This window comes from Anomalospiza imberbis, chromosome 2, assembly GCF_031753505.1.
Source record: "Anomalospiza imberbis isolate Cuckoo-Finch-1a 21T00152 chromosome 2, ASM3175350v1, whole genome shotgun sequence".
NCBI classification, from domain to species: Eukaryota; Metazoa; Chordata; class Aves; order Passeriformes; family Viduidae; genus Anomalospiza; species Anomalospiza imberbis.
The window spans coordinates 52192080-52205007 of NC_089682.1; the positions used below are offsets into that span (position 1 = coordinate 52192080).

The 12928-nt window shown below is 41.9% G+C and overlaps 1 long non-coding RNA gene across 2 annotated transcripts in view; it reads left to right on the forward strand.

Moving 5' to 3' along the window:
- The window catches only part of LOC137468859 (uncharacterized), a 153031-nt gene that overhangs the window by 101961 nt on the left and 38142 nt on the right, over window positions 1-12928 (forward strand). For both annotated transcript variants that reach the window (XR_010996216.1, XR_010996218.1), the window contains exon 3: window positions 3876-4017. This is a non-coding gene — a long non-coding RNA (uncharacterized lncRNA). The remainder of the gene's footprint in view (window positions 1-3875; window positions 4018-12928) is intronic.

Here is a 12928-nt window from a genome sequence, read left to right on the forward strand (position 1 = left end):
GGTTCCTTTCCAAGCCAGAAGATAACTCACACGTGCCTTCGGTACTTCGCACAACATCAGGACATGTTGAAGTGGTGGTGAGAAAGTGTTGTGCAGAGAACAGGAAATTTCCCCTGATGTCTCTATGAGAAAACCCAGAGCACTAGAGTTATAGACATGTTTCTCTCTCGAGCTATTAGGAACTTGATGAAATTGCAAATACTCTCATCTTCTCTTCCCTGAAGTCTCTGTCTAGCCTTGGCTGAAATTGCAACAAATGCTTTCTTCGCTTGGAGGGAAAATAAAAAGGGAAGGTGAAAACTGGGAAAATAAAATTATCTTTAAAATGTAGTTGGAGCTGATGCAGTAAATTTAGCTGTTCAGTTGCTGCTTTGCAGTTTTTTGTTGTTTCTGCCATCAGCCACTAATGTATTTGAAAAGCTAACTACTGAAGTCATTGAATGCCTTTTGATTTATTCTTTCCTGTGTTTTATACCCAGTATATATTTTCCTAAGTTGGGCTGTCATTACAGTGAAGGTGAAATTTCTGTCCTTTTTCTAGAGATTAATTGTATAAGAAAATAAAACCCCAAAATATTTATAGTATCAATTGCAGTGTATCTGAGTATGCCTAGAGTCTAAAAATACTGATTTTAATTAGTGACCTCTTCGGGGTGAGACGAGAGCTCCATTTTTAGTTACAAGATATTGGTGGAGGTGGAACTCCAGGACAGTTTCAGGGCAATTAATAGCACGTATTTTGGTAGCACATTTCCCAGCCCAGCAGAGGAGTGGGGAGGGTTCGTGGCTATGCTGTTCAGCCAGACAGCACACTTGCACTGTAACTACAATGTGACTGAGACATCCTCAAAACCACAGTGTTCTATATTAAAGATCCCAGTGATGGCTAAGTGAAAACACAGAGGAGTAAAAACTGCTAGACTGCTAGAACTGTAACACTGCTAGAACTGCATGCTGTTATGGGGAAGCAGTTATGCACTGAATACCTAAAGGCAGATATATTTGATGGAAAGAACTGGAACTGGGCTTGTAGAGACTGAGTTAATCAGTGATATAAATCAAGTTTTTCAAACAGTTGTATTAGAGAATTCTCCTTTGAGTTCTGCTTTTGTGTTCCCATTGGCTTTTGTGTGTGTATTCCTAAAGTGAAAGGCAAGACAAAACTACTACACCAAATTATTTACCAGAATTATAGTCTGGCACATTCTGCTGTCTGACTAGCCCTGGTGGGCAGGGTTAATATGGATTTGAAAACTGAATTTAAGGTTATCTGATTCACAAAACCTCAATCTTGAATATTATATTAGGGAAGTGGGGTGGGGGGGTATGGAACTTTTATCTTACACAGTGTTATAAAATAGTAATTGTAATTGAACAGCAGTTGTGTCTTGTTAGTTCCGTTGTTCTGAAATAGTAATGATGGAAGACCATTTCCTTGCCTGTATCTAGACACATGCAGATGTTACTGCAGGGTAGCTTGGGAAGAAGTTACCATTTGCTACCAGGAGTACCACCCTGTCTGCATGCTCTGACCTTACAATAAGTTTCAGTAATCTTGCTCCCTTTTCACTAAACTGAAGTCCCTTCAAGCTTTCACTTACTGCTGCGTAAGAACATGTAATTGAGAAAAAAGATAATATTAACATATTCCTCTGCTTGACCTATTCCATAGCTCTGCACTGACTTCAGAAGAGCAATATCAGGTTCTGAGAGCAAAGGGGATCAGACTGGGCTTCATAGGCTGTGGAATTTTCAACAGGGCCTGAAGGTGAGGGGTCAGTATCCACTAGTTCATGGAGCTGCTTTACACCCTTGTGAAAGTACCGTGTGCTGTGCTTATCTCTGCATTCCTAGTTACTAGCTCCAAATAGTTTAGGAACAGTCAAGTTATTGCTCCATGCTATGATTAATATGGTACATTGTTCATGTGCTAGCATCTGGGACATCTGGGTCGTTTAGGGACACAAACAGCTATCAGCAGTAGGTTAGGATAGATGAAGGGCTTGAGCAAACTCTGCTGAAGCCAGTGTGAGTTTCTCCCATTACTCTGATTTGAAGCTAGATAGAGACATTTTGGCATGAAATTTATGCTTACTTCTTAGTCAGTCTCCCTGTAGGAAAGCATGGAAATAAAACATTGAATGAAGGCTTAAGAGAAACTTGTTCAGCTGTGATCAGTGGTGCAGTAAAGACTGTGCTCTCAGATATACAAGCCGGTCTGCTCTAACTTCACCAACTCCATTTACAGTGTGTTTACCTGTTGCATTAAGGAAGATGGAATGTTTGGTGGTTTGTCCTTTTAGATGCTCTTTCTCCTCCAGCTGTTGTCAAATACGACAAATTGTTACACAGCCGCTGAATTTATGCTGTTGTATGACTGCATTTATAAGGAGAAAAAGCCCAGTCTGAAATGAGCCTTGTTTCTCAATGGCAGGAGCAGTGGCAGCAGGTGCTTGCTAAGAATACCTCTGGAAGAGAGAGGAAGAGCAAGTATGCCTGTACATATCACTTTGCACACTGACACTCTTCCCAAGGCAATTGAGGAAATAAGCCAGCTAAGGTTGAAAATAGCAGCTAAATGACAAGCCTTTTGTCTAATTCTACAAAGATTTAACTAGACCTGTGTGTTTGTCATGAGATTAATTTTAAGAAACAGCTGTTCAAAGAAATCCTCTTATTTTTCTGATGTCAGTCAGTATCAGTTTGCTGCCCCAGTGGTAAACATTCACCTCCGCCCTGTGTCTATGTTTTCAGCCAGTGGGAATTCACACCAAATAATCAGCACATCTTTATTACTGGGAATTTGCACTATCTGTGTGCAGGTGTTCCTGCTGTTAACTTGAAAATCTGGCTGTGTAGTGCCAGAAATATTTATGAATCTGGGATTCTTTTCCTGGTCCTGCTGCTGAAGCCTGATCATTTTACCGTAGTTAGTGGAGATCTCACAAAAGATACACCAGCAGGACTGGTACAAATACTACTCTCAAAAGAAGTAGTTACAGAGGTGACCAGGAGCTGCTCAGGTGAATTTATTGTAGGTTAGAAAGTGCCCTTGAAGGTAAAATCTTCTAAGTAGTCACAGAATAGGTGCAGCAGTGATAACAATTTCTAACAATGTCTTCAAGCAGTGACCATAATAAGACTCTGTGTCATGGTGTCTGACCTTGAATTCATATCTATACATTGTAATGATGTGGTTTTATGTGGACAACTCTCCACCAGAAACCAGAGAAGGATGTTCATTTACACTGCACAGTCATCTAATTAAGTTGTTGAAATTAAAATTAGTTTTGGCCACAGTACTTTGGGCTGATTTTTTAGTTATGTAAGAGCATGGTAGGTGCCACTTGCATATATTAGAAGAGGTGGGAAGAGGGATGAGTATGAGATGGTAATGTTTGCAGGTAATTAGCTTGTTTAGGCTAGATAAATCTGGAAAGATTGAGAAGCTTCACAGGGATATAGCCAAATCTGGGGATGGGCAGCAGGCTGTGCAAGTATGTGGATGTGTCTATCAGTGAGTGAGTATTGGGGAGCTAGAGGCACATAGGCTCTATTAATACAGCTCATGTGAGTTAACTGCAGCCACAGAGCCAAGGCACTTACTACCACTGACTATCTAATGGTGCTTCATTAGCACCATGCTTTTGAAATAAGTTCTATCTATTATGGATTACAGGACAAATTTATATAATTTCTCATATTTTGCCCAGATATTGGCCTCTCACAGAAAAAATACCACGTCCTGGATGATCTTGAGTGAATTAATCTGGCACAAAAAAATTTAAAAGATAAGAAGGTTTGTAGTCCATTGCCATTCTTCTGAATCGTTCACATTATTCATTTCATCTCCTTATATTACCTCTTTTCAACAGGAAGCTATCAAGTGGATTCCAAGAATGTGGTCATCCTGACCCAGCTCATTTAGATTCATTTGTCTCGTGATAAAAATTATAGACAGAATACACCAGGTGTACAGAAGAAGATAAATAGTTCAGATGTCTATGTGGAAGCACTGTAAGTAGATCTTTTCTCTCCAGTAATGTAATTTTATCTTGCTGTATCTAATTGCAGGTGGCTGCTGAATCTAATGATGAGATTGCTCTGTTTTCTGTCTTAACAATATCTCTTAAGCCTGAAGCAATGAGAGAAAAGTCAAGATTATTTAAAATTATCTGGAGTGATTGATTCCACCGTAGCATAGAAGGATATTTTTCTTGGGCTTTCATAGATTTCAGTAGTTTGAGACTATATTGTCTTCTTTTATGGAAAAGTTCTAAAACCTCCTGTAAGCTGAGAAGATTCATGAATTGGTTTAGTAGTCAATCACCAACATGTGAGACAGAGACTGAACTAACCAAGTATTCTCTTAGATACATTACCCCCAAGAGCCATTTTTGACACTTCTAAAATGTAAAATGATGATGTGATACTTCTGATTTGGTGATAATTTACTGATTGACCTGTGATTTGCATAAGAATTTCTGTTTGCAAAAACAGACACAGGTGGTTGTTCTGCCCTGTTAAAGCACATTGGTGGCCTCATATTCATGGTCAATGTGCCACCTAGAACACAACTTGGGAGTCTCCTTGCCAGCCATAGACCTCTGACACTTGAGCAAGAGCTAACCATTCAGCCACAGGTGTCTGTTCCATTCCTACCTATCCCCATCTTTTAAATTATTCAGCAGGTTTGATCCCTGCACTAGAGGGCAGTCAGAGCCAGCTGCACCAGCTGGCAGGTATGTCACACCAGGCCCAGGAAAGGTGGGACAAGTCTCAGGACCTGCCTTTTAGTCCTTCAGTCCCTTGGTGTTCACCCTTTACCAGGGCCACAAATGAGCAGCACAGGCACTGCCACTTCTCTTCATGAACGAGAAACAGAGGTGCAGTGGCTGAAGGCCATGATTCCAGTAGGATAGGGCTTGGACAGCTGGTATTGGTTTCAGTAAACATTTAAGAGCTTGCAAATGTCTGGAAAATCTGTGTGAATAGGTTTACATAGTCCCTTATGCCATCATTGAAGGCACCAAAGCATTTCTGTTTTCAGCATAGCTTTGTGATATTCACAAGTCCAATTGACCTGCTCAACACCACCTTCATAAATGACTGTTTTCATTTGTTTGGAAGGTCCTGCAATATCTTAAATCCTGTTTGGATTGTAAGCAAGAAAATAGGAGTATCCATTCCCTCACCTGCTTTCTCCCCAAGGCAGCTGAACATGCCTGGCTTCTGGCTGTAGGTTGGTATGGGCTGTGTCCTGTGGCATGTGGCATGACAAGGACAAGGGATTTGGTAGACCCTTTTAGAGTGCGGGCTCCCATGAGACAGAGTTCACCCACTGTTTAGAAAGGTGAGCCATCATGTGAATGGGGAAGTGTGTGTAAGGAACAAAGCAAAAGTAAAAGTGGAATTTTATGGCAATAGGACTAGGATGCTGAGCATTTGATTTATTTAGGAAGAAATGAATTTTTCTCCCTCTTAGCCAGCACTGAATCATTCATGGAATTCTGAATTTGCCTCTTGAGAAGGAGGCATGCGTGATGCCTCAGACAAGACACTAAACTTGGTGGTTGCTAGTGTGACCTGGCCTAGCAGATCCTGTGCCATGTTGGAGGGAGAACTCTGGCAACCACTTGCTTGGGTATTTCTGCCCTTGTGTGCAGCCAGATTTACAGCACCACAAACATGAGGAAATTATACCCAAAAAGGAACTTGGCAGAAATACCATGCTGTTAAGTGAATAGCAGTTTTTTGTAAAGAGCAGTTTACTTTGCAGACTGAGCCCAAATGGATTTTGGGTAAAAGCTGGCTTTTTTCCATCAAAAAAGCTGAAAAAGGGCAGAGAAATAGAGGATGTCTTATTATCTCCAGTTGAGGGCAATGCCACCAAGACATCTTGGTCAATCGTCCTCCTCCTCTGGCCCTCACATGCACTGCTCAAGACTGTCTGCAGCCCACTAGCTGCCAAGGCTGGCTTTCCACCATCTGCACCAGACAACCTTTTCTTTGGGCCTGCTGCTGCTGTTCAGGGTGCTACCAGTTCAAACGGCAAACACGGATACAAGCATTACCAAAAGCAAAGCCCCATGTGGAGGGGACAGTGTGCATCTGGACCTGGTCCAAGTTGAGTAAGTCATCTTTCTTCCAGGAACCAGGAAATATCTTCAGGGGACTTTTTTCCCCCTAATTCCTGATTATTCTATTTATAAAGGACTGGCAGTTTGTAAACATCCTCAAAGTGCAAGGTGCACTCTGAGCTTTTGCTTTCTCAGGTTTCATGTCTGTTTACATTACAGTAAGTCTAAATGAATAAAGGGCAATAGTAACATCTCCTTGCTTTGTTTTCTGGCTGGCATTTCCAGTCTGGTCTGGAACAGCTGAACCCAGGAAGGGATTCCCACTGTTGTCAAGGGCTCTAAATTAATATTCCAGAACCAGTCCTACATCTCTTTTATTTTGCATGCCCTAGACTCCCACCAGTTTCACTGGGTGCTGACACTTTTTGCCAATGGCAGCATCAGATCCCCCAGCAGGGATCTGTCTCCTGTGCTGAGGCTATAGGAGATTCATGTTTCATTTCCCTGTGCTGTGTGTAATCCTTTTCTGCAGCATAAAGACATAGGGAGTACAAAGCCCCACCATTCTGATTTCATACTTGTACAACACCTTTGCACTCTTCACTTCTGCAGGGGACTGCATGCGATGCAGAGCAGTGAGGAGGAGGAGAGCTAGGGCCTTGGGAAGTGCTTGTTCTGATCACTGAGACTTAGTAGTTCTTGGGGATGACCAAAATAATTTTAAAATTAACCCAAACCCAAGTCCTTCTTTAAAACATCAAGGTCCTTTCCTTTTTCTCCTTCCCCTTTCTCTTTCATCCTTGTTCGTTTTTTTTTTTTTTTCATTTGTCTGTTTTTCCTTTTTATGTCTCCTCTAGTATGAGCACCAAAATTTCTTTTAACCTTCTCTTTCAAATTTTCAGACATCTCTGGCCTCAAACAGGAGCTGATGTGCCAAAACCCCATGAGAGAGGTCTATTCTTACTGTATTTCTGGCCTATTTTTGTTGTGAGGAGAGATGGGTACCCTCTGAAGCTCAGAATGGTATCTAGGGTTTCAGATGTTTCCCCTGACCACTGTGGCACTTGTCCATCACTTGTCCAGAGCACATACTATGTGTAAATGACCTGTCTGCTTACAAGGGAAAAAGGAGTCACCACAGGAGTTAACTGCTCTCTGTTTGGAGAGTGGAAGGGTAAGAAATGTCACCCTGCCTTCTCTTTTGTAGGGAAAACAGTGGGACAGCGTATCATAAAATGACCACTTGAAAGGCAGTAAAGGACAAAAGGACTGAACTCAGTCACATTTCAGGTTAGCTGGGTGCCAGGTTTTCTCTCGTCCAAGGTACATTAGCTGTTTCAAGCATTTTTCTTCATGGCAGTAATAGTAGACAAGGTTTATGAATAAGAAACTGGAAGACAGAAACATAAAGAGGACAGTTGCTTCACAACACAAAGGTGGGCCCATTCCCAAGGATAAAATGCTGGCCCATAAAGCTGGACCTTGACCACTTTTGGATGAGGCAGCAGAGTACAGAGTAGCACAATTCCATAGCCCAGCACTTGCTCTGGTGCTGACAAGGAGTTCTTGGGCAGTTGTGCCTTTTTCTGTAGATTGGTTGGCCAGTTTAAAACCAGCCTGTTTGTGTCAGTGCAGGCTGAGGTTGAAGATGTGACTTGGGTTGTAAAAGAAATGTCAGACCAGAAACTCTGCAACACTTCCCAGCCCTCCATGTCGTCTGTTTTTCCTGTATTATCCAGTACTGCCTCCCCTTTGTCTGTCACCTTGCACCAAAAGTAGCATCATATCAGATTGATTTCTGGCATATTATTTTGGGAGTACAGACATGCTGGACTCTGTTGATGAAGTTTATATAACATGAAAAGTATCTTTAAAAAAATTAGACAGTTCTACAGTTCTCTAAAACCCTTCATTGACCTGCATTAAGCCTTCCACATAAACCTCCTTAAAAGCTCTGCAAGTCAAATCCTGCCTCCTCAATGCTTTTTCCCAAAGGATTTGGTGGGCCTCAGACAGCGTGGTTAATTTGGAAGGCAAATACCATAGAGATGATGTACAAGCACAGAAGACCATTATATTGCCTTCATGGTGCAGAATATATCCAGGCAAGGGCAAGAAGGGATGGTGGAGCAACAAGACCTATTGTGTTTCACTGAACCAGGAACCAATTCCATGGCAGCAGTTATGTTGATTTAGTAGTAATTTTATATGACAATTTACCAGACTAGCACTGCAATTCCAAACAAAGCCCTAAAACCTTTAATAATAATGCCTGGGTTTACAGGAAGATGTATTTCACCTTTTTTGCCTTTTTTGCTTTCCTTTCCCTTTGGAAAAATGCCTAACAGAAACCATGTGTGTTACTTGTACACAGCAGTACATAAAATGAGAAAACTTTTCAGACATTTTTCTCTTCTTGTGTTAGAAGTGGATTCAGGCCTGTAAATAGATGCATTCTTTAGGGCATTAGCAGTTTGCTTCAATTTTAATCAACCACATGATGCCATCCCAATATCATTTAACCTGTAATCGTCTTTTGTCCAGAAGCCCAAGTATTAGCATTGCTAATAAGAACTCACTAAAGTGACACTCAGGGGGGTTTTGTCCCCTGAATGCTGCCAAGTAGTTGTTATAATACAGTCAGAGATTTGACAGGCTGCAGTCTAAGTACTCTCCCTAGTTATAAAATGACTGTTCTGGGAACTAACAATCCAGTTAGTACAATTACTTATTTCCAGTAACAGCAGGTCCAACCCAGTTCAAAGGTAAAATACTCGCTGAAGTGTAATGGCATAGTCTACAGGGAAATTCCTCTCTCAGCACAACTATGATCACCTTGAAGCAAGTACATTAAAAATCCTTGAAGATTTGTACTGTACATGGTGTTGCTAGAAATGCTGCTTTATTCAAATTCTAATATTATATTTAAGCAAAAAATTAATAGGTTTTTTTCTTCATGAATAGGTTGTGGCAATGTGTAGGGCAAAGCCAGCTGACACTGAACTCTAAAATGTCTGATTTATCAGAGCTGAAGGGAAATCCAGGAAGAACATTGCTATGCATGGCAATCTGAAGTGTGCACATAAGCAAATGTTCTGGTACCATGGGCATTTTAGATCTGAAATATACGTGCAGCCTTTAGATCAAAGGGTTCCTAAGTGTTTTATTATGCCGATCTATCAAATAATATTGAGCAAACTCCAAAGTACCAGTATCTGGTAAACATTCCCTTATTCACATCTGATATGGAGCAATTGCAGGACTCAACCATAGCTACTCTCTAACAGCATGCAACAAACTAATTTCAGTTTTGTGGCAGGAAGACTGGAAGCTTTTACTCACACATGAAAAGGCAGGAGAAAGTCTCGCAGCTGATACCCTTGCCATAGTTTTATGTGTACGTACCTGAGTCTTTCCAAAGGAGCAGAGGAGACTGAATGTGAGGTTAGGGCCAAGGTCCTGCATCCTGCTTCGGTCTGGGGATTGCCCTGGGAGTTCTCATGAAGGGGAAGGTGGGGAGGGTGTACGAGCACTGGCCCAGCACAAAGAGACTGGTAGCAACTGAGATCTCCTTGAAGGTACACAGAGCAGATGAAGGGTGACTGAGGGAGAGAACTGGGGACACAGACCTTCACTAGTAGGTGGGTGGGTTTGGGAAAGGGATGGAGAGTGAGTGTTTGCAAGGACTCTTCGCCTGTGTTGTCTGGTGTTACACAGGTGCAGGCAACAGTGGGGACTTCAGCACCTCTGCCAGGCTTCCATGAGTTCCAGCTACTCTGAAATATCGGGCACTGAGTGTATACAGAGTGCCAGTTGTTGTCAAGGCTGGGAAGTGGTGTTGGTGGTGCCAAGTGGAGCTGGCCCAGAAATGGCACTTCGGGGTTAACCACTAGTGGCCAAATTAACACACAAGGTGGTGCAGCAAAAAAATATGGCTGTAGGCTTGTCACAGAAGGTGATTGAGGAGCACCAGGAAGGACAACAGCTCAATAAAGGACAGGGCAACGTGATCTTAAGAAGACAGACAAATGGCATGAAACTAGAGGAGGAAGAGAAGGAAACATCCCATATTCCTTGAAATCTCACTGGCTCCTCATTCATAAGGCTTAATGGTATTGCCACACTTTTCTGGCATTTGAATTGGGAAAGGTTCAAATGTTGTTCAAATGTTGAATACTGCAAATCAGCCAGAATCACCTTTTTCTTCTGCCAGTGGGACAGAGAAGAATCACAATTTTGCCAATTGAAGGGGAAAAGGGAGTTAAGTTGTTGGAGCTAGGGTATAATAGCACTTTTTCTAGGTATGGATGAGGTTTGGTTGATTGGTTTTTTCCTCCATACCAAGCTTTTCTAGCCCTGAATTATTTTAGTTATAACATGTTACTATTTTCATCTCTCATCAGCCCAAACCATTGACCTAGTATGTCTTCTGAGATAACATGCATTATTTGATATGGGAAAATTGGTGTCAGTTTAAAAAAATAAATTGTATGCTCACCAGACAAAGAGAGCCCTTAAGGACCAGGTCTCAGGCTCTGTATTTGCAAATGAGTGCTGATTCAGGTAATTGAGTTTTTGGCAACATAGTGAGCACCCCACAATGTCACATTGAGGCCCAAAATATATTAAAGCATCTGTTTGCAAAGATCATGCATGTGCTCACCCCATTTGTTTACAGAACTATCCTCAATAAAAGGTCAAAACTTCACTGTAGTTTAGCTACATGATTCTGAAAATAAAGAACAAGCAGTATTATTTCCTTCTCAAAATCAGTGTATTATGTGTTAATTTAAAACTTTCCACTCCTGTGGAGAGCAAAAATGAACCTAGCTAGAGGCAAGTGGTAAAGACAAAGAGTTTGAATTGTTCTGACCCTGCAACGAGAAAATCTCATGCACACAAATCAACTCTTCTATAAGTAAAATAAATCAGGTCCTTAACATTTTCACAGCCATATCTGAGTCATGAGGTTTTAATAACACCACCAAGAATGTCATTGCCAATTATTTAATTATTTGAGGAAGAACATCCCCAGCCTAGGCTTTCTACCAACTCTCTTCTCACCATTGCTGGAGGATTGCTCTGAAAAAAGATGGCCTTACACTGGCAGAACCCTGTGGAAGTCTGTGGGAGTTTGCTTTCACTGTGACTTGCAGGAAACAGTTGGTGAAAAGCTAAGTCTGATGGTGAGTGCTGTCAGGCAAATGGCCAAATCCAAGAAGGAATACAGGCACCTAAACACTCACTGATCTCTGTGACAGGCTGCAACTTACATTTCTTTAGGTGGCTTGCTCCTGTATCTTCTTTTTTTCTTTCAGGATTAGCATATCAAAGTTCAAAAGCTTGTTTATTTTCACAAAGAATAAAAAATGTGTGTGTTTTCAAAAGCTGTGGGCAAATTGGTCAGTAGTGCAGCAAGGAGAGTCCTGGGGAGGATGGTTAAAGAGCCGGGGGCAAATTTAGGTTACTTAACATGCAGATGGGCTGTGCTGAATGCACAGTGCCTTGGCTGTGCTGTGTGGCTGGGCAGAGGGTGGCAGTGAGTCTGGGCACAGGCAGTGATGCCTCACAGCCTGCTGATGACAGCTGTGCTACTGGTAAAGCAGGGACACCCAAGGAATCAGTCCCAGAGCAAATGGGACCAGTGCTCTGGTGGCCCTGAGTGTCTGGTGCAAACATCCTGACTGCCCCAGGTTTCCTAAAGAAAACCAGGGCATGGGAGAGCTTTATCCTCCAGGTATTTTATATCTTTGCAGAAGTCGTCAGAAGCCACTAAACTTTACAGTCCTTGGGGCAAGAAAATACAATGTGACTGAAAAAGCTTCTCATACAGAGATCTGGGAATGCATCAGGTCTAAGCATGGGCAGTTGACTGAAATGCAGCATACATTGCTCTGGTTTAGGAGTTGACAAGACAAAGTTCCATCAGTATCCACCACATGTGCAGATTTCCCTGAGAATTCCATGGTTTTCCCAGCCTGTGCCTTGAAAAGGCATCACTGTCCTCTTAGAGTCACTGCAGCTTGTTGCTGGGAACACACACACCATGCAAGTGAAATCCTCGCTCAGCACCTTTTTCCAGTGCTGCTGTTTCTCACTCTATGTGGAAGGTCTTCCAGACTAACACGCAGGTACAGAAAAACATTGCACAAGAAATGAATGCTTCCCTGGGCAGGCACAGAGCTAAGAGGATTTGTTCCAACCCTGTCACAAATCTAGAAGGTTAATCTTGGTGGTGGTGGTGCAACCTGGGACCAGCTCTTCCCTGACTCCCACCTTTCATGATCCACAGAGGACTTTGCATTGCTTTGATGTACAGTCTCCAGGGTTGGGTTAGCAATCAACCCTCAGAGCTCACAGGAGCACAGCCCACACCACAATCAGCAATTTTGTCTCCTGACGACACAGACCTTCACTTGACTTGCAGTTGCTCTGAACTTGCAGCTATGTAGGTTGAACAGAAGTTTTGCTGAAGCAAGATTAACAGGTTCAAGACTTTATTAACATCCAACTTCCAGAAGTAGATGTGGTCTAAGGAGACACATAAATGCTTTTTTTACTTTGTGAGAAGGTAGAATGTTGCTTAATTCATAGTGGCAGGTTCAAGATTTCTATTAGAACAAGAGGCTTAAAGAGGAGTATATGCTTTTTGGAGAGAGTGAGAAAAAAAATAAATACAAAGAAACATCACATATGTATATAGCTACTGAAAAAAAATTAAGCATTTTAAGTGCAGTACTCAGCAGTGACAAATTATCCATCTCTTTTGTGTCTTAGGGAAAAGTATAATAAAATTGCAGGCCTTGATCAATGGTAGATGAGTCATTTAATGACAAATTACTTGTCAC